The 24,820-nt window shown below is 41.6% G+C and overlaps 1 protein-coding gene across 2 annotated transcripts in view; it reads left to right on the forward strand.

The window, feature by feature from the left end:
- The first annotated feature begins 530 nt into the window (after positions 1-530).
- The window catches only part of TMEM150C (transmembrane protein 150C), a 78,270-nt gene continuing 53,980 nt past the window's right edge, over positions 531-24,820 (forward strand). The window contains exon 1 of one of the 2 annotated variants that reach the window (XM_019466049.2): positions 531-655. The gene's annotated coding sequence lies outside the window, so the exon portion shown is untranslated. Of the gene's footprint in view, positions 656-801; positions 930-24,820 lie in introns of those variants that run through there. The other variant, XM_019466038.2, reaches the window with a different exon arrangement.

Here is a 24,820-nt window from a genome sequence, read left to right on the forward strand (position 1 = left end):
TTGAGAGGCAACAACAGATGAAGAGACGGGCGTGGTAAGGGGGGGGGTCCCCCCAAAAGAATGGCAGTCATCCTAAGGCAGGTTGATAAAGGAGGTCCTATTGTGGGAGCTCCGCAAAGCTGCGTTTGGAATAGAAATTAACGGTGAGCGTGCGATAAAAATGGCATTGATCCACGCTTCTTCTGGAGGTCACTGACAGGGTACCACTGGTAGGTTGAAGTCTGAGGTGGGGAAACTATTAAAATGCCGATGAATACAGTTTTATAACAGACGCAGACGAGACACCGGGAAGAAGAGAGCAAGCTGGCGCTGGGAGGGAGGCCTTGGAGTCCACTGTCCCTTGCAAGGGTCAGAAGTTGGCCTGGTGTTTGTTCTTTACGCTGAAAGAAAACCGCGGGAGAGCGCAGAGTGGCGGAGAACTACATTCAGCCAGTGGATATGAAAATGAATTTTAGCTGCTTTGTGCAAAAACCCTAGGTGTGTAGACAGAAGGGAGCCAGCCAGAAGGTTACAAGAGGTCAAGAATAAATAACCACCAGGCGGAGGATCCCAGATTCTGCCCTTCCTTTTGTTGGGTGAGGAGCGCCAGGCAAACGCGTCCACAAAGGCTTTGGAAAGAAGTGGTCCGGCCGTCCACACGCAGCTCCAGTCCCGGGTAACTATTAGGGGAGCCGAAGGGCGGCTGCAGCCAGAGGCGCGGGGGCGGGGGTGTGGGGGACTCCGCTCTCAGTGGGAAGCCTCGCGGCGGGGACCCCAGAATAAGTCGGGGGCGGGCCGCGGCGCAGCGGGCAGGCGGGGGCGGGCGGCCGAGCAGATCCCACCCCTTCCTGAAGGAAGCGCCCTCCTCGCCGCCGCTGCCGCCGCCGCCGCTGCCTCCGCCGCAGGTCACGGCCCCGCGAGGCGACCGCGGCCCCGCCGCACCGGAGCAGGTAGGCGCGGCGCCCGCGGCGCCCCCTCCTCCGCCCGGGCCGCCGGGCAGCCAGTGGGGGCGTCGGGCCCGGCTCCGCGCTCAGCCCGGAGGCGGAGCCCGGGAGCGGCGGGCGCTGCAGCGGGGCTCGGGCGGCAGGGTCCTCCCGGCCGCGGGGGCCCTGCTCGGCTCGGGCCCCCTCCGGAAGCGCCCCGGGCGCGGAGCCGCCCGCCCGAGTCCCCGCGGGCGAGACGCGAGTGTCCGGCGGCACCGCGTGGTCCCCGCCGGCTCTCCCCCGCGCGCGAGCGCCGAGCCGACGCGCCTCGGTCCCTGCCGCCGCCGCCGCAGTGCTGTCCGCCGAGCCCCTGCGCCGCCCGCCGGCTGCGGTTCTGTCCCGTCCTTTGACAGGTGTCCCCACCCGCCGCCCCCTTCGGAACCCCAGGCCTTTTGTTGTCGGGAGGACTCCGGTCAGAAGCGACCCCAAATTTGGCCCCCGGGTCTCTCTGCCATTCGCTGTTCACTTTACCGTTAGCCAAGTCAGGCTGGCTCGGGGAGCGAGGTAGCCGGGAAGAAGGCACTAACTTGCTTTGCCCTGTGCACCGCCCTCCACTCTAAATGCACAGTCTTGCTTTCCTCTCCCGGGTGCACACTTGCAAAGAAATGGGGTTTTCGGTTTCTTCGCGGAGGCAGCGGTGGGGCGGGGGGTGGTTACCGAGGCCGTTTGGTCATCCATTGCAATAAAAAAAGTGATTAGCTTTGGATTATGGAGAAAGACATTATTTAGTGGTTTCCTCCTCCATAAATGAATCAAATCGAGAAGAAGAGTGTTTTTCCCATTTTAAATTACATATTCCCTTTTTCTCTACCCATCCCAGTTCTCTGTCCACTCTTCCCTCCAGAACACTTTATTATATCACAAACGCTCCACTGATTTTTTTGTCAGGTTTATTCCGGCCAGACCGTCTTTCATGGCTGAGCCAGGATTTTGACTGCAAATGGGAGAACATAGCCCAGTTGGGATGGAAGCCTCTCCTCGAGTGATCCCATTACCTCTTACTACATGCGAGGTCTTGTCTGAGAACCAAATATACTAATGATATGTTAAAAAAAAAAATGTATTGGATCCATTACAACATAACAAAGCCAAATGGTAATATTAGTTTCTGCTTCTTCGTTTCTCTGCTCGAATCAAAGGCAAGTTTTTTTATAGTGCAGGGCTGTAACTCCATTCTGGGCTGCAGTTCATCATAAAGATAGGCGAATGTGAATATATAAACTCCATGGTAGCAGTTAATAAGTTGACCTACTTAAAGTTTTCAAGGAAAAATTGTTAGGCTCATATATGTGATATTTGCAGATCAAAGAATTTTTGTCTTAGCGCTCATGCATTAAATCCGAAACTTTCTTTTTCTATGTGTCCTAGAGACACCATGTTTCTAAGATTAGCTATAGCTGTCATCTCTTAACTAGAAATGTGAGTTTAATCTTCAAGGCATAAGCACAGGAATTTTAATGGTGTATCCTTTATTTATACATTATTTAATAAATGTTTTGCAAGCTCTCCAACTTGGAAGCTCAAAAACTGGACATGGTAAATAAAAGGATAAAGAAAATTTGCTACCATTAATAACTGTTGGTAGATGTTATGACATTGAACAAACATATTAAAGGATTTGGGAAGTGCATGTTTATTAAATCTGCCTTTAGCCATAGGCAATTTGTTTGGATTATTTAAACTGATGTTGGTGTCTTTATAGCAATTGTTTAACTCACGTATTTCTCATCAAATGCCTTTCACAGATTGCTTTGTGGAGGAGATAGTTTGCTCTGTGGAATAATTTTTTGTATGAACATAATAATGCCTAATGTTTAGTCTTTGTCATAGAACGACCACAATCATGCTTACAATGACCTTGCAGGGTTGTTTTTTTTTTTTATACTCATTTTACCTGCTTTGTGATCACCAACAGGGACAGCACTTTGCTTTACACTCTTGTCTGCACCCCTGCTTTGTTTCCCCTGTGACCTAAGCACACCTCTGCAGTACAATGGCCAGATTAATAGGGCAGCCCGCAGTCATGAAAGAGGAAAAGCTAGCTGGCCCCTGCAATTTTAGCCATTTGCTTTCACTATAATCTGGCCACTAGGGATCATTTCAGTAACCAATTAAGCAAGACAGACACTGACAAGATAATGTATTACCTCTCAGTCTTCCCCTTCACCAGAAGGATCTATAGCACTCAGAATCCACACTCCAGTGGTAATTAGGTTCTGTGAGGCTCAAATAAGATGTGTACTAAAGTTCTCAAAATGAGATACAAAGACCATTACCAAATCTGGGTCTAAATTCATGAAAAGTCTAGGAACAGACTCAGGTATGTAATACATATTTTCCTTATCCTAAGGGTAACAGCAGAAGTGCATCCCTACTTATTGTAACTGCAGACTTTTCTTCCTGGTTTGGACGGTGCTGTGTGTCTTTATGGTTTTTCATAAACTGCTCTAAGTACTTTCAAACTCGCTTATGAGTTAGTAGCACTTTAACAAGTCGTTGCTGTCACCAAACAGCATTTCCTGTCACGTTTGGATTTTAAAAGATAACTTGCAGCAATGGAAAGTCTTAATGCAAAGAGATTTTAGGCCCGTTGGAATGGTATTTTGAGATAATAACAGAATCTTTGGGCAGTAGCCTTCAAATTTAATCCCACAGTGGTTTAAGTCAAGCCACCTCTGCTGAGTAGGGCTTAGAACTCTTTTCCCAAATAAGAAATGAATAGTTTTCTTTAAGCATCTGTAAATGGTCTTTCTCTATATCAGTACTGTCCCATAAAACTTTCTGTAGTGATGGAAATGTTCCATAATTTGTCCAAAGTGCTAGCCACGAGCTACATGTAGCCATTGAGCACTTGAAATGTGTCTAGTGCTATTGAGGAACTCAATTTTAATTTTTATTTAATTTAACTTTATTTAAATAGCCACACGGGGCTAGTGGCTATCATACTGGATAGTCCAGCTCTGAATTGTCTTTACCTGTTTCCTGTAGAGATAACATTTGATGGTGATTATTCTTTAGAAGAAAGTGGAAATAAGCAGTGATAGAACCAGGAAATAAGATTTCACTCTGTCATCCTGTTATTACAAAAAACACTAGCATCTACTCTAAAGGATGTGTTTGCTGAAGTTCCATTCCACTCTAAAAAAAAAAAAGTTTCCCTTTTTAATTTATAGATATTTGGTAGCCACCAAAAAAGCATCACCCAGAGTTGTTTAGATGCTTGGCCCCATGTGTCTGTGTTCTTGAACTTGCTTAAATTTGCTCTCTTGCGCATTATAGAATCACTTATTCTTAAAGTCAGTTTCTAGGGGTGCCTGGGTGGCTCAGTCTGTTGACTTTTGATTTCTGCTCAGGTCATGATCCAGGGTCATGAAGTCCAGCCCCACATCGGGCTCTGCACTGAGTGTGGAGCCATCTCTCTCTCTCCTCCTCCCCTTCTCCACCCCCCCCCCACCTCCCTCCCACTGCCCTCTCCCTTTCCCTCTCCCTCTGCCTCCTCTGCTGTGCATGCACTCTGGCTCTGGCTCTCTGGCTCTCTGGCTCTCTCTAAAATTAAAAAAAAAAGTCAGTTTCTGCACTTTTAAATTTTTCCAGGGGAGGGACATTTGGAGAGAGGTAGGAGGTAGACAGTGACGCACAACCATTTCCCCTTAAAATTCCCATAAATCTGATAAATGAGTACCCCTGCCTCAAGGAATGCCTAGAGCATCACTTAAGGATGCTTGAATACACTTAGGAAATGTTCCATATAATCCTTTGTTTTTTTGAGATTTACAATGCACAATAACATGGTGAAGCCTCTAAGATGAGATACATATACTCATTTAACTTTTTTATTACTAGTGTTTCCAAAAATTTTTCATATAACACTTACAGTATTTTTCAAATCATGTGTCCTAAGTCATGAAATTGATTTAAAAGGTTAGAATCAGCATTTTTTTATTAAAAAAAATTTTTTTTAATGTTTATTTTTGAGACAGAGAGAGACAGAGCATGAACGGGGGAGGGTCAGAGAGAGAGGGAGACACAGAATCCGAAGCAGGCTCCAGGCTCTGAGCTGTCAGCACAGAGCCCGACGCGGGGCTCAAACTCACGGACCGCGAGATCATGACCTGAGCCGAAGTCGGGCGCTCAACCGACTGAGCCACCCAGGCGCCCCTAGAATCAGCATTTTTAAAAAATGAAATGGAATATGTAGTAGTAGAATAGGAATTCTCACTATGCGTCCCTCTGAGTAGGAGCTGCTAGTGATTAACGAAATTTTTGGTTCTCCCACATATGGCAAATACAAGGCCACAAGGAGCATAGTGGTTAAAAGCACTACATTAACAGGACCCTTGGGTTCAAATCCTAACTCTGCACTGCCCAGTCCATATATAGTAGGGACTATATAAGCAGGCTCAGTGTTTGTAGTATTAATACATAAATGTGTGTATCCTAGATCATGATGTAAAATACTGCCTCTGAAACTAGGCTTGGGACCCACTTTTGGAAAACACTGATCTGAGACAAATGTGATCATCAATTTTAACAAGCAACATCACTGAGTACTTACAGGGCTCCATGCTGAATGCTTTACATGTATTATTTTGTTTCTTTCAACAGTCCTTTGATATATATAAGCACTGCCACAATCCCACAGTACCTATATATTCCAGGATGTCATAGAAGCAGAATCTGGACCCCGGACAGTCTGGTAACAGAACCCATTTAGTTCAACCCCCTCACCTCCCGTATTGCAGTGTGACAGTGATACATAGACGGACATCTGCAGACCTGTGAGGCTCAAGCATTATACAGCATTGCACAAGTACAGAAATGAGCAGTCCACAGGTGTTTTCTGTGGAAGACAAGTCCTAAATGGTGAGAGGTGGTCATTGCATTATGTGTAAACTAGGGGAGACCTGTCTGCTGCCAGTCCGTGACCTCTGAAAGCTAATGCCCTTGGTCAGGCAGCCTGGTGACCAAAGAAACACGAATGACCCTGAGACTGCCTACAAATTGTGCAGGCTTCCTTCCCTTCTAACCACTTGCTAACTTCTGCATACTGGTTGTAGCAAATAGTCACAAATGGTCTAAATAGATATGTCCATCCCATAAATCCCCCACTTTTTGCTGCATTCTAAATTCTTCAGAATCACTTCTTGCCTGTAGGTGCTTCATGGTGTGTATATATATTTTATATATAATTGGCATATAACATTATATTGGTTGTGATGTGCAACATATTGATGAGATATTGGCATATATTGCACAATGACTAAGTAAGTCTAGTTAAAGTCCATCACCACATATAGTTACAAATTTTCCTGTGGTGAGAACTTTTAAGATCCACCCTCTTGGCAACCTTCAAATATATACAAACAGTTTTATTTACTATAGTCACCATGCTATATGTTATATCCTGAGGATTTATATTTACTTATAACTAGAAGTTTGTACCTTTTGATTTAAATTTTAATATAATAAATGGAAAGCAATGTTGTTTTAAGAATTTTATATAAAAGGAGATGTCTTAAAATTGGGTCTGGAAATCTTTTTTTTTCTCCCCTAGTGTAATCTAGAAAGTAAAACTAATTTCATTTTGGAAGTAGATTTCGGTTTTCCCTAAAGGTCAGACCAAATATAAGCGATCACATGTCCGTAGACTTTGTCAGGTAGAATAGGAGAGGCAACGGCTTGTCATTGTGGTTACTTTTCTTCTTTAAAAAGTACCGAATGTCCTTGAGACATTCAAATATGTTCAAGGCTGCAGAGTCGTCCATCTCTGAAGACAGTGATACAGACTCTACCTGTGGAATACAAAGGAGTTCAGTCTTTGAAAAACCACTGAAGGTCATGTAACACTTTTAGGCAAGTGTAGACAAAGCTTAAGAAGTAATTGTGGGGGCGCCGGGGTGGCTCAGTTGGTTAAGCATCCAGCTTTGGCTCAGGTCATGATCTCACGGTTCATGGGTTCGAGTCCCACGTCGGGCTCTGTGCTGACAGCTCAGAGCCTGGAGCCTGCTTCAGATTCTGTGTCTCCCTCTCTCTCTCCCCCTTCCCTGCTTGTGCTATCTCTCTCTCTTTCCCTCAAAAATAAATAAACATTAAAAAAATTTTTTTCAATTTAAAAAAAAGAAGTAATTGTGATTAACTGTGGCAGTAGAGGAAATTAGCCTGTAGTTTAAATGGTGTTATTTAATTCTGCAATAATTATAATGAATTATAATGGTTTTCAACTGAATGTAAACATAAATGTCTCCAGAAATAACATAGCCTTACATCAAACATTTCATTTATTAACAAAGTAGACTTCTTCCTGGGTTGGTTTTTTTTACACTTATAATGGCTTAGCTGCCAAAGAAATATTTTAAGTGGTAATAATTGGAAGTTTTAAAGAATAAATTAAAACTATACATAGCCGAGGTCACCTGGCCGGTTCAGTCGTTAGAGCATGCAATGCTTGATCTCGGGGTTGTGACTTCAAGCCCTATGTTAGGGGTACAGAGTACTTTAACAAGAAGACAAAAACAAAACTGTACATAGTCAAAATGGACATTATATTATTTAAACGGGGCTGGTTACTAAGACAGTCTTTCAAATTAGTTTTCATTCTATTGATTCATGAGTGGAAGGTGTTAATTAAGAAATACTGATGTCATTGTACAGCATTTCAAATAGAAATATTATTTTTTACTGAAGTGTTTTGTAAATTAGAATTCTGTAATGAAATTGTCCTGGAATTTCTAGGGGAAATATATCTCCTGGAATTTCTAAATTCTACTTTTCACTAAAACTTAAATTATATTTACATAGAAACACTAGTAACTAAAATATACCTACATGCAGTAGCAGGAACATTCACTTATGGATGACAGTTTTTCTTTCTTGTGGTATTATGTTCCCACATATCTTAGACTTATGTCATTTTGAAAATTTTACCAGTCCTGTCAATGACAGCAGTGTTCACAAGAACAATATTTATCGCCCTGTAATTTTAGCAGCTAATAGAATTGTTCCTGAATGAGCAGATTATTTTTTCTATGACATTTTGATTGGTGTTTTTCCATTTTCATTTGAGCTTATATGTGGCATAAGAATTGACTTCTATGAAAAGAGGAGGGTTGCCATTTGTATACCAAAATTTTGATTGTCTCTGTATGCGTGTGAAAATAAAGACAACAGTTTTCCATTAACTGATTTGGGGGAAGGGATACTGTTGTGATCAAATAGTGGCCACATGATGATCTTTTAAGATCAGACCATTGAACCAAGTGAGCGTACAGTTACAGGGCCATAAATTTGGCAATTCGGAAATGGTGTTCTTTATTAGCTGTTGGTCACCATTTGTGAAATCCTTAGCGTGGCCCCTGGCCCAGAGTAACTTTTTTATTTTCACTCTTACGGCCTATGCATATTTTACACTCGTTCTTGACATACTGTCTCTGTTAAGGCTGACTTAACAGGACTCTGATGTTGAACCTAGGCTGACTTCAGTTTCGCGTATCTCCTGGTTTCCTTGCTTGTGGCGTGTTTACCTTGACTTTCCAGTTTAATCATTGTTTCTTTTGTGTAGACATTATGTCACATAATCTTTTTGTATCCCACCCAGTTGTCTGAGGATGGAGGTTGGCAAACTATTTTGTAAATAAAGTTTTATTGGAACACAGCCGTGCCTGCTGGTTGCATATTACCTGTGACTCTTTCTGTACTACCGCTACAGAGTCAAGTAGTTGAAACAGCCCATCTGGCCCATAAAGCTGAAAATCTGTACTATTTGGCCCTTTATAGGAAAAACTTATCAACCCCTGTTCATATGATACTCTTCTTATGGTATCCGTGAAGAAAATGTGGAAAAAATGGCCTATCATATATAGTTAATTATACACAGTTAATTGCTTCCTGTAGGAGCAGATTTCACATGTGAATGACTAAATGAGTGACAAATACTTCTCTCTTCCTATTGCACTGTCCATTGCCTATGCAAGAAGGTGTCATCACCATAGGCTTAGGTATCATATAGATCTGGGTCGCTAGCTGTGTAACTTTGAATAAATTACCTAATCCTTTTTAAGCTATTATAGGTACTATGGCACCACTGTTGGAAGATAGTCCTCTGAGCATCCTGTGCATTTTGACAGGTCTTTACAAAGAGAGGCACCGACTGTGCTTTTGTCCTGGGTTGTCTTTTCAAGGATGTTTGTGTAATGAACAGTCTTGGATATAGAGGTAGTGTTGCCCTCAGAAGCAAGGGGCAGGCATGCTTACATCTAGTATAATAGATTTGCGTTTCCCCAGGTCAGAGTTCCTCTCCAGGAATGCTGCTCACTGTGTGTGCAGGTATCACATGACCCTCTTTGTGGCACCTTGCAGGAATTGAGCTGGAGAACGGTACAAGAAAATGCAGGTACTCCAGCTACTGCTGTTGCTGAGAGTAATAAAGTCCTTTGTCCCTGACCTGGGAGTCTTGGGTCTTATGCCAGCATCTATGAAACTGTGGCAGATAACTTGTGCAAATAGCATAAAATCCCAGACCTTTCCAATTCTCAGACACCTATTCTGTGGGGTTATTATGAGACTTGAATAAGGTAGTGAATATTAGACATTTAACACAGTGCCTGGCAGATAGTAAGTGCCCAATAAATGTTAGCTATTATTATCTAGCTGGTTATTAACTCTGAGGTATGAAGTTGAGTCCCAGTTTGTTTTTTTTTTCAACGTTTTTTATTTATTTTTGGGACAGAGAGAGACAGAGCATGAACGGGGGAGGGGCAGAGAGAGAGGGAGACACAGAATCGGAAACAGGCTCCAGGCTCCGAGCCATCAGCCCAGAGCCTGACGCGGGGCTTGAACTCACGGACCGCGAGATCGTGACCTGGCTGAAGTCGGACGCTTAACCGACTGCGCCACCCAGGCGCCCCAAGAGTCCCAGTTTTGTGTGGACAACTTATATCTTAAGATAGTGGTTTTTCAAAATGTAGGTCGACAGAGCTGTGAAAACAGTGAAGTAGATTAATTTTTGTAATGAAACAGAAAATATAATACAATAGAATATATTAAAGAAAATATGCAAGTGCAAAATATGTAGTAAGGATAAATATTGATTTGTAAAACCTTTAGTTTCAGTTATATGTGTGTGTGTGTGTGTATGTGTATTTTGGGCTGTGATATATTTTTGTTTACTGTCAGTCGTGGTCAAAGAAGTTGGAAAGCCACTGCTGCCCTAATACATATATGGAACTATACAGAAAAACTTTTGTTCATGAGAGCATAGAATTCCTGTCTTAGTTCTCATTCTGGAAAAGGGGCATAAAAGGCTACTCTCCCTCATCTAGGTGTGACTGCTAAGAAGGAATGACCTGAAATTCAGTTTGTTTACCGTCTGCAAACCATGTGGTTCATTTTGCCAATGATAGCAGAAAATGAATATAGCCACAGGTTATTTTCAGAAGGAAGGGTTTTTTTGTGGTTATGTTAGCATTATCCAATAGAACTTTCTATGTTGATGAAAATGTTCTGTTTCTGCACTGTGCAGTACAGTAGCCACTATCTGTTGAGCACTGTAATGTGCAACTGAGGAACTGAATTTTTAACTAAAAATTAAAAAAAAAATTTTAAGTGTAAAAAAATTTTATTTTTGAGAGAGAACAAGACCATGAATGGGGGAGGGGCAGAGAGAGAGGGAGGCAGAGAGAATCCCAAGCAGTCCCCATGCTGTCAGCACAGAGCCTGATGCGGGGCTCGAACTCATGAACTGTGAGATCATGACCTGAGCTGAAATCAAGAGTCAGATGCTTAACCAACTGAGCCACCCAGGCACCCCAACTAAAAATTTTAATTAGGATTAATTTAACTTTAAATAGCCATGTGAGGCTGTTGGACAACACAGTTTTATTTAGACAACACAAAGTTGTGGTTTCCTCCAGTACAATTAACCATGTGGTTTGGCTTCTGATACTGTCCTAAGGTACAGCACCCTTCCACTGGGTTGTTCAAACAACCATTGACCCTTACCCATGGCTGGCTTGGGCAATCATTTGGTTGAAGAAGTGCTTGAGGAGTTGCTACCTTGGACAGCGCCACACACCAGGAGAAAATGTCAAGGAGCTGTAGGTAGAGATTCTCAACCCTGGCTGTGCAGTAGAATCATCTGAAGAGCTGTAAAAATTCAGGCTGCATTTCAGACCAAATCAGACATTTTTAAAAAGTTCCCTGGGTGCTCTTTCATTCCATCTGCTGGGCAGCCTGTGCACTTCGGTGCTCCATCACGCTATCACAGGCTTGCCTGTGGTCATATGGGCAGGGAAATGGGCACACGAAAGACAGTGGACCCCTCCCTTATCTTAAACAGAAAGACTCCAACTTATCTTTGGTGTTGATTGCTGAGCTGTTTCCCACCCGGTTGCCCTTGCAACAGAGGTCCCCTTGCTCAGTGGGGATTTGCAGATTTGTGCATGACAGAATTGAGCTTCAAAGAAAGAAAAATATAGGCTCTTATTGACCAATTCACATGTGCAATGCTTTCCATTTATATATCCAGCAAACCTTTATAGAGGCCCTACTGTATGTTTGAGGTAAAGTGTGCTTGCTCAGTCTCATGGGAGAGACCGACATGTAAATAGTTATCCTACAGCAGGGTAAGCATAATATGGAGAGAAGAATCACTATGTGCCTTGAGAGCACCCAGGAGCACCCAGGGTGACAGAGATAGTGACACCCAAACTGAGTCTTACAGGATAAAAAGGAGTAGTCACATGAAGAAGGGGGAAAATGAACAAAAGAGCAGATACAGCCTGGGAGGAGGCCCTGGCTTAAATTTTCTGTTCCTCTAAAGGATGCCTGTTGGTTAAGTGTCCAACTTCAGCTCAGGTCATGATCTCACAGTCAGTGGGTTCAAGCCCCATGTCAGGCTCTGTACTTGACAGCTCAGAGCCTGGAGCCTGCTTCGGATTCTGTGTCTCCCTCTCTCTCTGCCCCTCCCCCACTCATGCTGTGTCTCTCTCTCAAAAATAAATAAATGTTTTTTTAAAGTAAAAAAAAATTTTCTGTCTCTCTAAGATTGAACTCCATAAGATACCTTCCTCATAGAGAAGACCCTCCCTGCAGTTTTGCAAACCTCACGGGATATCCTTATCCTAACTGGGCTTTATCATTTATTGATTCACTCACTCATTTATTCATTCATTCAACAAGTATGGCGTATTGAGGTGTTACTGTGTGCAGACATCATCTAGGTGCTGGTGATAGAACAGTGAACAAAACAGCATCTCTGCCCTCAGGGAGCTTTATTGTCTATTGGAGAAGACCAACCAGAAATAGATAAATAAGGAAATAGTATAGTGTGTGACAAATGTGTTATGAAGAAAAAGAAAGAGTTTGGAAATACCCAAGAAAGTGCTCTGAGAACTAGAAGTCTCGTAGCATGCTCTCTCTCTACAAACTTACTAGCATTTCTTACCTCTTTTTCGAAACTAGACCTGGATCCTGCAATCATTTTCTTTCATTCAAGACTGGCCATCCACCTGTGTCCATAACCCCATGACCTCCTACCTCTTCCACCACCTAACTGTGTCAACAAGACCTTTCACACCCACCTCCCCTACATATCACATCTTGTGTTTTCACTCCCTTTTAATGTTTTCTGGTCCTCTGCTGGTTCCTCCCATTCTTTTCCTCTGCCCCAAGAGAATCCATGTCTCATAATGACCTTGACCTTTTGGCTGACTGCTCTCTCACTCTTCCATATGGGCCACTGCATGAAAAGGTGTGTCATGCAAACATGGTAGAGCACCTTCCACCCTTTCTCAGCACTCCTATCCATCCAGATCCTAGTCACTTCATTCATTCCTTGAGGAACTGAGGACCAGGTTCCACGTCTCCTCTGCCTCCCTGGCTCCCCAACTCTTGTCATAACCCTTGACAATGACACCATCATGGAACATCTGACCATAAATCTGGCTTCAAAATCCCCAGGACCATTTTAATAAGTTCATCTCCAGCTAAACCATAGCTGCTCACTCCCAACCCTCCACACAAATTCTTGTTCAAAATACCTTTCACATCAGAAATCTTTTTTTTTATGTTTATTTAATTACAGAGAGAGCGCGAGTGGAGGAGGGGCAGAGAGAGAGGAAGGAGAAAATCTCAAGCAGGCTCCATGCTGTCAGTGCAGAGCCCGACGTGGGGCTTGAACCCATGAACGCTGAGATCATGACCTGAGCCGAAATCAAGAGTTGGAGGCTTAACTGACTGAGCCACCCAGGCGCCCCCTCAGAAATCTCAACCTCGGTGTCCCATTCTCTCTGAACATCACTATACATCCTTCTAGCTATTCCATACCCTACTCCCTCCACCTCTTTAACATCACTGAGGCATCCAGTCTCTTGACTTCCTTCAGCTGCCCTAACTCTTCCTTATAAATGCAAATAGAGTCATATCTGTCTTCATGTCCTTTCCTCAGAGGATGTGGTATCCTGTTTTCCGCATGTTTAAGGCCACCACATTACCTGAATCCTGAGTACCATCTCCTCATGCTTCCTTCAAGACCTTTGCTCTGTTAGTATTCCTCTTTTCTGTGGTCTTTTATCTCTTCCCTTTACCATCTCCTCCTGTTAGCGAAGCATTCGCAGGTTACTTCCATAAAAATAATTCTCTTATGTTTAGTAAATTAAGATACATCTCTACAAGAACACTATACAGTCTTGTGAAATATTGTTGGAGGTATATAAATGTATATCTCACACGGAAAAATGATCACAAAAATAAGTTTAAAAAGTATTAAGACAGGGGCGCCTGGGTGGCTCAGTCGGTTGAGCGTCTGACTTCAGCTTGGGTCATAATCTCACCGTTCGTAAGTTTGAGCCCTGCGTCGGGCTCTGTGCGGACAGCTCAGAGCCTGGAGCCTGCTTTGGATTCTGTGTCGCCCTCTCTGTGCCCCTCCCTAGCTTGCGCTCTGTCTCTCTCTCTCTCTCTTGAAAATAAATAAAACATTTAAAAAAAAGTATTAAGACAGATTTATTGATTTTGTTTTAATTTTTTTTTTATTTTTGTAGTAAAATACTCATAATATAAAATTACAGGGGCACCTGGGTGGCTCAGTTGGTTGAGCACCCAACTCTTGATTTTGGCTTAGGTCATTATCTCACGGTTTGTGAGACTGAGCCCTGTGTCGCATTCTGTGCTGACAGCCCGGAACCTGCTTGGGATTCTCTCTCTCCCTCTCCCCTACTCTCTCTCTTTCTCTCTCAAAATATAATAATATAATATAATATAATATAATATAATATAATATAATATGTATAATATAATATATAAATAAAATTACTATTTTAACCAATTTTAAGTACACAGTCAGTGGTGTTAACTGTATTCACATTGTTTCACACTCAATCTCCAAAGTTCTTTTTTTTTTTTTTTTTTTAGACCAGGAAGGTGGTATATATTTAAATTTTTTTTTTTTAACGTTTATTTATTTTTGAGACAGAGAGAGACAGAGCATGAACAGGGGAGGGGCAGAGAGAGAGGGAGACACAGAATCCGAAACAGGCTCCAGGCTCTGAGCTGTCAGCACAGAGCCCGACGCGGGGCTCGAGCTCATGGACCGTGAGATCATGACCTGAGCCGAAGTCAGACGCTTAACCGACCAAGCCACCCAGGCGCCCCGTGGTGGTATATATTTAAATCATGAACAGGATGCATTAGCTATGGATTCTAAAAACAACCTAATGAAGTGGGAACTCTTAATCCCGTTTAACAGATGACTACACAGAGTTTTAGCAAATGTAAGAAATTTTCCAAAATTTGCAGAGCTAGTAAACGATAGTGCCAAGATTCAACCCTATTTTCTTTTTTGTTTGTTTTGTTTTTTGTTTTTTTTAATATATGAAATATATTGTCAAATTGGTTTCCATACAACACCCAGTGCTCATCCCAAAAGATGCCCTCTTCAATACCCATCATCTCCCCTCCCCTCCCTCCCACTCCCCATCAACCCTCAGTTTGTTCTCAGTTTTTAAGAGTCTCTTATGCTTTGGCTCTCTTCCACTCTAACTTCTTTTTTTTTTCTTCCCCTCCCCCATGTTTCTGTTAAGTTTCTCAGGATTCACCTAAGAGTGAAAACATACGGTATCTGTCTTTCTCTGTATGGCTTATTTCACTTATTAGCATCACACTCTCCAGTTCCATCCATGTTGCTACAAAGGGCCATATTTCATTCTTTCTCATTGCCACGTAGTATTCCATTGTGTATATAAACCACAATTTCTTTATCCATTCATCAGTTGATGGACATTTAGGCTCTTTCCACAATTTGGCTATTGTTGAGAGTGCTGCTATAAACATTGGGGTACAAGTGCCCCTATGCATCAGTACTCCTGTATCTCTTGGGTAAATTCCTAGCAGTGCTACTGTTGGGTCATAGGGTAGGTCTATTTTTAATTTTCTGAGGAACCTCCACACTGTTTTCCAGAGCGGCTGCACCAATTTGCATTCCCACCAACAGTGCAAGAGGGTTCCTGTTTCTCCACATCCTCTCCAGCATCTATAGTCTCCTGATCTGTTCATTTTGGCCACTCTGACTGGTGTGAGGTGATATCTGAGTGTGGTTTTGATTTGTATTTCCTTGATGAGGAGCGACGTTGAGCATCTTTTCATGTGCCTGTTGGCCATCTGGATGTCTTCCTTAGAGAAGCGTCTATTCATGTTTTCTGCCCATTTCTTCACTGGATTATTTGTTTTTCAGGTGTGGAGTTTAGTGAGCTCTTTATAGATTTTGGATACTAGCCCTCCAAAGTTCTTTTTATCTTGCAAAATTGAAACTCTCTACCCATCAAACAATTTCCTCCTTCCTCTTCCTTCCTCGCTCCCTGGCATCCACCATTATGCTTTCTCTGTGAATTTGTCTAGTCTAGGTACCTCATATAAGTAGAATCATGCAGTATTTATCTTTTTATGAGTGACTTATTTCATGTAGCATGATGTCCTGAAGGCTTCTCCATGTTGTTGGGTGTATTAGAATTCCCTTTTTAAGGTTCAATAGTATTACATTGTATGTATATGCCACACTTTTAAATGATTCCATTTTTGAAATTAGTAGTAGTATAAACACACATATATAAAACATTATATATCGGAGCGCCTGGGTGGCTCAGTCAGTTGAGTGTCTGACTTCGGCTCAGGTCATGATCTCGCGGTCTGTGGGTTTGGGCCCCACGTTGGGCTCTGTGCTGACAACTCAGAGCCTAAAGCCTGCTCCAGATTCTGTGTCTCCCTCTCTCTCTGCTTCTCCCCTGCTCACGCTCTCTCTCAAAATAATAAACATTAAATATCAATATAATAAATAAATATTATATCAATAAATATTAATAATATCAATAAATACCAATATAATAAACATTATATATCAAAGTTTTTTGGTGCAGAAAGATGACTTTATTAAAGAATGGGGACAGGACCCAAGGGCAGAAAGAGCTGCACTGGGGTTGGGAAGAGTGACTGTATCAAAATGTTAATAGTGGTTAACTCTAAATCCTGGAATTTTGAATACTTTTCATCTTTTTCTTGATCTGTACCTTCTAAAGTATTTATAGTGAGCCAAGGAGACAGACCTTCATCAGCTACAGTGGAGTCACCCCCATGATGGGTACCTGCCCTGCCCCCCTGCCGCAGCTCATCTTCCACCACTCCAATCTGAGCACCACAAACCCCTGCTTCCTGCATACACACTGGTCGGATGCCTGGGAGCCCCTGCCCATGCCACTCACTGCAGCTGCATAGGAGACTTCCACATCTCTGAAGACTCAGCCCAGGATCATTTCCTCCTTGCTTGCCTACCCCCTGCCCTCAGTGCCGGGTCACTTTCCCCCTTTGGAGCTCCCTAATTCCCCATACCAATCTCTGGTGCTGTGGTTCTTTCCTGATTAACTATGAGCTGCTTAGGGGCCGGGACTCTGCATTTATCTGTGTGTGCTCAGCAGTGAGCCTGGCAAACAAGCTGAGCAGCTTAGGGGGCTACTGGTGATTCAGAGGGGCTGGATCACGGGATGCTCAGAAATGAGGTTGGAAAAGTAGATGAAAGACTGGCCCTTTCTCCAGTACACACTGCTGCCCCTTGGATAAACAATGTAAAGATTTAAAAATACTTTACATTTTCCTAAAAATAAATTTGATTTTAATATCATTGTAAAAGACTACATTTTTATCTTAATGATACTGGTGAACTCTGGCCCCTGTCCTTGGTCACATCGACCATGCCCGGTCTCCTATAGTGTTGGGCTTATAAACGTGTGTTTGGTAAATACCTGTTAACCTTGATAACCCTCCTAGCTCCCTATGATCAAACCTCTGTTCCTTAAATTCAGCTACTTTGATGGGCTCGAACAGGAGTTATTTGGGGGCATGGGAGGCCTTTATCCTCATCCCCCACGTCATATAATAGTGACTAGCTGCCTACACTACATGTGTGACTGATCCCGATCAGGACCCTTAGGAGACATGAAGAAGTAAAAAGATGTACACCTGGCATGGCTTTGAGCACCCTGGTGAGTAGAGACAGCGAATGAATGCTTGCTACCCTTGATCTTGCCAGCTACACTGGACTGGCAGCTAACATCATATTGTAAGCAGCAGCTGTTCACACTAAGAAACCTTAATGGGCCACACAAATTTGGTAAAACACATTTCACAGGCTGGTAAAGTTAAGTAGTTTTGGATAGCTCTCTTACATATAAAAGGGGATTGTAAGCCTCTTTTAGGGGGCATGAAAGGGGCATGCCTTTCCTTTCAAAGAAGGAAAATGAACAATAGTTATAATTACTGGGGAACTTAATCAGTTGGGGCCACCTTCAGCTTCTCAACCCACAAGGATTTATATTGGGTTTTCTTAAGGAAAATGGCCCAATGTGAGTGATTCACCCAAAGCATCTGAAATAATTTTAGCAAAAATTATTAACGATAGGACATTTAGTGTTTGAAACGATACATGTTTCAGCTGTTGAACCAATATGTGGTTCACTGGCCTGTGCTGTTTGCATCAGAATCACAATAGGGTCCTTTCGTGTTTCCATCTCATCCAAATCAGGCTCTTTTAGAGAAGCTTGGTCAGACTAGATAGCCCTGGTTATGATATTGTTGTATTGTTTTCATTTCTTTTTGCCCAGTAGGCAACTAAAGGAAGTAACATGACTCAGATGAAGCGTTAGACCTGGAGATGTTAATGGCAGCCTTTAAGTCAAAGCCTAACTGCCCTCTATACCAGCTCCGTGCTTGAATAGGTTATTTAATGTATGGAAACTTAGAGTTTCTGTTGTTCATCAGTAAAATTTGGATTTATTTGTCTGCCTTGCCGAATAGACTGTAAGCTTCTTCACAGTAGGGGTTGTGGCTCATACATCTTTAGCAAATCAGTACAGGTACTTACTTGCTAAGGTAAGAAGTCTGCAAATATTTGTTGAGCAAATCAGATTCATCTTACTTACTTCATAGGTTGTTTTGAAGAGCAGGTGGGATGAACAGCAGTTTAGTGTAGTGTTGACAGCACAGGCTCTGGAGCTAGTCCCCTGCGTCCCCATCCTGGCTCCAGCATTCCCAGCAACATGACGTTGGGCAGGTTACTGTCCTCTGTACATTTGTGATGGTACCTGCCTCCTAGAGTTGTGCCTGGCAAGCATTGAGTAAATGCTCCATACATACCAGCTATTGATATGACATGTGAAAGGCTTTTCAAATTGCTGTTCATATAAAGGTGATATTTATTCAATGAGGTCTTGCCACGTATTGGACGCTCTGAAATACTTTCAGTAGTATGTCTTTCCCTATCTTATCTAGTGGTGATTCCATTACGTTCACATTTTCTTTTTTTTTTTTTTTAACATTTATTTATTTTTGAGAGAGAGAGAGAGAAAGCACGCGAGAAGGGTAGGGGCAGAGAGAGAGGGAGACACAGAATCTGAAGCAGGCTCCAGGCTCTGAGCTGTCAGCACAGAGCCCAACGTGGAGCTTGAACTCACGAACCACGAGATCATGACCTGAGCCGAAATAGGACGCTTAACCGACTGAGCCACCCAGACACCCCTATTTCACATTTTCTATATCCCAAGTAGGGTGTCTTTCATGTGGACCCTTCTTTTTTAAATTCATTTATTTATTTGGAGAGAAAGAGTGTACACGAGTGGGGGAGAGGGGCAGAGGGAGAGAGAATCTTAGGCCGGCTCCATGCTCAGTGCAAAGCCCGACATGGGGGCTCAAACGTAGGAACCATGAGATCATGACCTGAGTCAAAACCATGAGTCAGAAGCTTAACCGACTGAGCCACCCAGGCAACCCTCACGTGGACCCTTTTAATGACACCCATGATCACCCTGATATAAAATATAAGGTTCAAAGAAAGGCTGCCTTGACCTAGAACTGCTGTTTGCTCTCTTTTTCCATTGTCTGTTATACAGAAATAACTGTGGCCAAATCCCAGGCACTACACATTTTTAAAATTATGTTAAATAACAATGATTTCATATGTGAAAACACTGCAGTACTTTCCACACTGGTTTCCCTGCTTCCTTGAGTCTCTTGTGCACAGTGCTGTCTGCTCATCTTCCCAGCATTTCATTTTCATAATGGTCTCACCCACCCAGGAACCTTCCTGAGAAAGTATCTTATTTATAGGACCAAACCCAAGTACTTGTGTTGACATTCAAGGCCATGCATAATCGGAACTCATGCTATCTATCCATTGTTTTATCTGTTGTTTTTCTTCCCATTCCTCTCTACTATAGATTTTTTCTGCCCACTTTCCTGAACACAGTCTTGACTTCTTACTTTCATTTTCCTGGTTCTCACTGCAAAATGCCCTGCCTGACCCGTTCTATTAAGGCCTACCTGCTTTTTCAATCCTACCTCTTGCTTTTTATTTATTTTTATTTTTTTATTTTGAGAAAGAGTGAGCATAAGCAGGGGAGGGGTAGAGAGAGGGAGAGGGAGAATCCCAAGCAGGCTCCATGCTGTCAGTGCAGAACCCAACACGGAGTCTGGATCTCAAGAACCATGAAATCATGACCTGAGCCGAAGTCAAGAGTCAGGCACTTAACTGACTGAGCCACCCAGGTGCCCCAGTCCTACCTCTTCTTGAACATTGATCGGCTTCTTCCTATATTTTTGCATTTGCTTATATTTAATTTAGAGCTTTATTAGGTGCTGTTTAAAAATTCTCATTGATGACTCAGATTATTAGCTTAATAATATTATAAGGTTACCAGTTAAGCGTTGAGGAAAATTGTACTCGTTTTATATGCATAAGTAAAAAAAAATAATAAATTAACATTTTCCTTTTGGCAGCTATAACTCCACCCCATTGCACATAAATAAAGCCCTGGAGCCCAGACCATATGCAGTAAAACAAAATAATATTGTAGAGCAAGCAGGGCTACTATTGCTATTATGGGACTCATAAGTCACTACTTCTTGACTTTTATAATACATGAGACTATGGCTGCTTCAGTATATCAACATTTCTTCTCTATTAAGCCATGGAAAGAGTATAGAATTAAGAGCCAGAACCCTGAAATCATTTAAGTACATAGTGGGAATCCAGTAAATGTTGTGAACATGTTAGTCTGTGGTTTATTTTTGGGTCTTCACTGATGGAGTCTGATTTATATGTGTCCGTTCACTTCTCTGTACTAATATAGTACATCTTCCACAATACCGATATTTTATTAAACTTAAGATATAATGAAATAAAATTGTATTGCTAGAGGAGCACCTGGGTGACTCAGCCGGTTAAGCATCTCACTCTTGATTTCGGCTCAAGTCATGATCTCATGGTTTGTGACTTTGAGCCCCTAAGTAGGGCTCTGCCGTGACAGTGCAGAGGCTGCTTGGGATTCTCTCTCTGCCCCCCACTGCACGTGCACATGCTCTCTCTCTCCCTCTCTCAAAATAAATAAACATCAAAAAAAAATTGTATTGCTAGAGTACATATATATTCCATGAATCATGAAAAATCAACATCTTCTTCCTCTCCTTTCTACCCCCTCCCCCCGACCACACACACACACACACACACACACACACACACACACACCGCGGTCTATTCTTTTCCTTCCTCTCTTTCTCATCAATGGGCATCTGAAATGCAGAGTTATGAGCTAGGAGCTGAGTGGATGTGTGGAGGAGTAAAATAGTGCCTTCTCTCTCTAAGAAATCACAGCCTAGCACAGGAGACACACATGTGAACAACTGTGTTTTAACCGGAATATGAGGTTGAATTAAATAAAAGTAAATAGTTACATAAACAAGCCAGGGAAAATAAAGAGAGAGAAAGGGAAGCCTGGAAAGTATATAATTTACAACAAATCATACTTACTAAGTTTCTGGTATGTGCCAACCTCTGTGCTAGTTAATAATTTGTGGCTGTATCCTCACAGCAAATATTGGAGGTAAGTATATTAATCTACTTTTCAAAAATAAGCTGGAACGGACTGCAAAAGAGGCACAGCTGGGATTGAATTCTAGTAAATTGAAAGCTTTCAAGGGGTACTTTTAAATAGCCACAAAGCCTTGCAGGGGCTTACGTTGCCCTAGGGGAAATTAGGATTAAAAAGGAATAAAATGCAAAGAAATAACAGGCAGAAAAAAACAACTTTTTAAAGAAAATATCCTTCAGTTTTGAAGCCTCCAAGGTAATGAATGCTAATCTCTTCTTTATTAATTTAATAGCTGAAAGAGCAGGCAGAGACATTGAATGACTTGTTTTATAAATCTCCAAATAAAACGAATTTCTTCAGGATTATTAAGTAGATTTTAAAGAGGGACATAGACACAAATTTCTATACGTAGTTGTGTTTCAACAGCTATTCCAGATGAACTTGAGAAACACTGTCAAATTCCAAATTAATCCCCTTGAGTTTTCTTTTTTAATTGAATTCTGGATATCTCTAAATTAATGTGGCGAGAATGACTTTCTTCACAGTTTTCTAATTAACCCTCCAGGAACATTTATTTAAGTTTTTGTGTGTCTCAGAGTTTTGTGGGGTTTTCCATGTACATCTCTTATTATAGATAGTCTTAGATATTTTATGGTTTTTTAATGCTATTATAAATCTTTTGTTTCCATTTTCCTGTATAATTAAAAGCTGTTTGAATTTTCATCTTTTATCCAACCCTTTATATGAACACTCATTAATTCCAATAATATTTTAATTAATTCTCTGATCCTGTACTAATTTTATTACAGAAAATAACTCTATTTCTATATTTCTTATAACTAGACCCCTTATTTCTTTCTTCTCTTACTGAATTGGTAAGAACTGCCAAAACATTGTTAATAATCATGGTAACAGTATTCATTCATGCTAGTTTTGCTTAATAGGAAGGCTTTCTTTTAACACCCAAGAACGATATTGGCTGATGGTTTGCAAGAGATACTCATTATAGAATCCTTCCATTCCTAATTTTCCTAGATATTTTGTAAGGGATGGGCACCAGATTTTATCAGGCGTCTTTTCAGGATCCTCTTAGGATTTTTCTTATTTGATTTATTAACATTTGTATTACATCAATAATAACAATATATCCTGGGATAGACTCTCCTAAGTTATGGTTTATTTTTCTTTTAGTACATTGTGGGTTTTATGTGGTATTTTCCATTTGGGACTTTTTGCTCACGTTATCCATCAGGATTATTCATACACCTAAGTATGCATATTATAACACATGTGTATTTGGGGCTCACATTGTATATATACTTTTTGTATTCTGAATTGTCTATTTATGTACTGTAACCATTTTCCTGTGGCGTTAGAAATTTTTCAAAATGGGTGCCTGGGTGGCTCCGTCGGTTGAGGGTCTGACTCTTGATTTTGGCTCAACTCATGGGGTCATGGGACCAAGTCCCGTGTCGGGCTCTAGGCTGAGCATGGAGCCTCCTTGGAATTCTCCCTTTCCCTCTGCCCCTCTCCCCTGCTCATGTGTGCTCGCTTGCTCTCTCTCTCTCTCTCAAAAATAAAATAAAATAAAATGCTGTAGTCTTAAAAAAAATCAATTCTTCAAAACATTTTAATGCCTGTACAATATATTATAGATATAGCTTATTTAACCCTTTCTCTGTTTTTTATTGCTTTAAGTTTTTCCTAATTTTTGCTATTATAAATACTGCAGAGATAAAGATCTTTATATATCAGCCTTCATTCATATTAATGATTGTTTCCAATGTATATTTGTTTCCAAGTGCCACCACAATCTTAGTGGCTTAGGAGAGCAGAAATGTACTCTTACATAGTCCCAGAGGCCAAAAATCCAAAACCAAGGTGTCGGCAAGGTCATGCTCCCTTTGAAGGCCCAAGGGAGAGAATCTCTCCTTGCCTCTTGCAGCTTCTGGTGGCTCCTGGCATTCCTTGGTCTGTGGTAGCATCACTCCATTCTCTCCCTTTGTCTTCATGTGGACTTCTTTCCTGTGTGTGTCTCCCTGTGTTCCCTCCTATTCTTATAAGGACACCAGTCATTGGACTTAGGACCAACCCTAAATCCATGATGATTTCTTCTTAAGGTACTTAATTACATCTACAAAGTCCCTATTTCCAGATAAAGCGACGGGTTAGGACTTGGACGTGTCTTTTTTGAGGAAGACACATTTCAACTCCGTATACATTCTGTGAGTAGAAACACAAAGTGAAAGGATAGGAACCTTCTGAAGCCTCTTAATACTTACGACCAAATTGTTTTCCAGAATGTGTAAGAGTGCTTTGTTCATTTATCATCAGTGGTATAGGGAGTACCCATTTATCTACATCTACGTCTGCATTAAGTATTAACATTTTTTAAAATAAAATTGCCTCTTGGATAGAGTAAAAATGGAAACTCACTGTTTTTAAGTTTTATTACATTAATTGTTGGGGAAGTTGACAAAATTTTTATGTACTTAATATGGATATTTGTAATTATTCACCTATAAAATCTTTCTTCAAGCCTTTTGCCCATTTTCCTTCTGACACATTAGTTGCTTTCTTATTGATACTGTCATCATATATGAAGAGTATTAGTCCTTTGTCATATTGCTTGTAAATATTTTCCCAGTTTGTCACTTACCTTTTAATTTTACAAAAGTTTAGCCTTATGTAGGGTCATGGATATCAGTATTTCTCTTGTGATTTCTTCTTTTGTTTCTAAACTTCAGAAAATGCTGGGGCACCTGGGTAGCTCAGTCAGTTGAGCGACTGACTTCAGCTCAGGTCATGATCTCACCACTTGGGTTTGTGCCCTGCGTCAGGCTCTGTGCTGACAGCTCAGAGCCTGGAGCCTGCTTCAGATTCTGTGTCTCCTTCTCTCTGTGCTCCCCCCCCCCCCAAGATCTGTCTCTCTCAAAAATGAATAAACATTAAAAAAAAAAAAAAACTAAAAAAAAGAGAAAAGAAAATGCTTCCCTATCCAGACATTGGCTAAATATGAACCTAAATTTCCTAACTATGCTGTAGTTTCAAGTTTTATATTTTACTCTTTATTTCACCTGGAATTGATTTATTTCACCTGGATCTAGATATGTGGGTGTTGCCCCCATTTTATTTATTTTTATCTTTAATTTTTTTTAATGTTTGTTTTTGAGAGAGATTGAGAGCATGAGCAGGGGAGGTCCAGAGAGAGAGGGAGACAGAGGATCTGAAGCAGGCTCTGAACTCATGAAGTGTGAGAGCATGACCTGAGCCAAAGTTGGATGCTTAACTGATTGAGCCACCCAGGTGCCCCTCTTTGCCCCATTTTAAAATTGATTTTTCCCAGCACATTTATGAAATAATTCCCGTATTCCTCACTAATTCCTTTAAAGCAGTGCTTCTCAAGCAGAAGTGATTTTTGCCTCTCAGGGACATTTGACAATGTGAAGAGACCTTTCT

This window comes from Panthera pardus, unplaced genomic scaffold, assembly GCF_024362965.1.
Source record: "Panthera pardus isolate Hobbes unplaced genomic scaffold, ASM2436296v1 HiC_scaffold_13, whole genome shotgun sequence".
Lineage (NCBI taxonomy): Eukaryota > Metazoa > Chordata > Mammalia > Carnivora > Felidae > Panthera > Panthera pardus.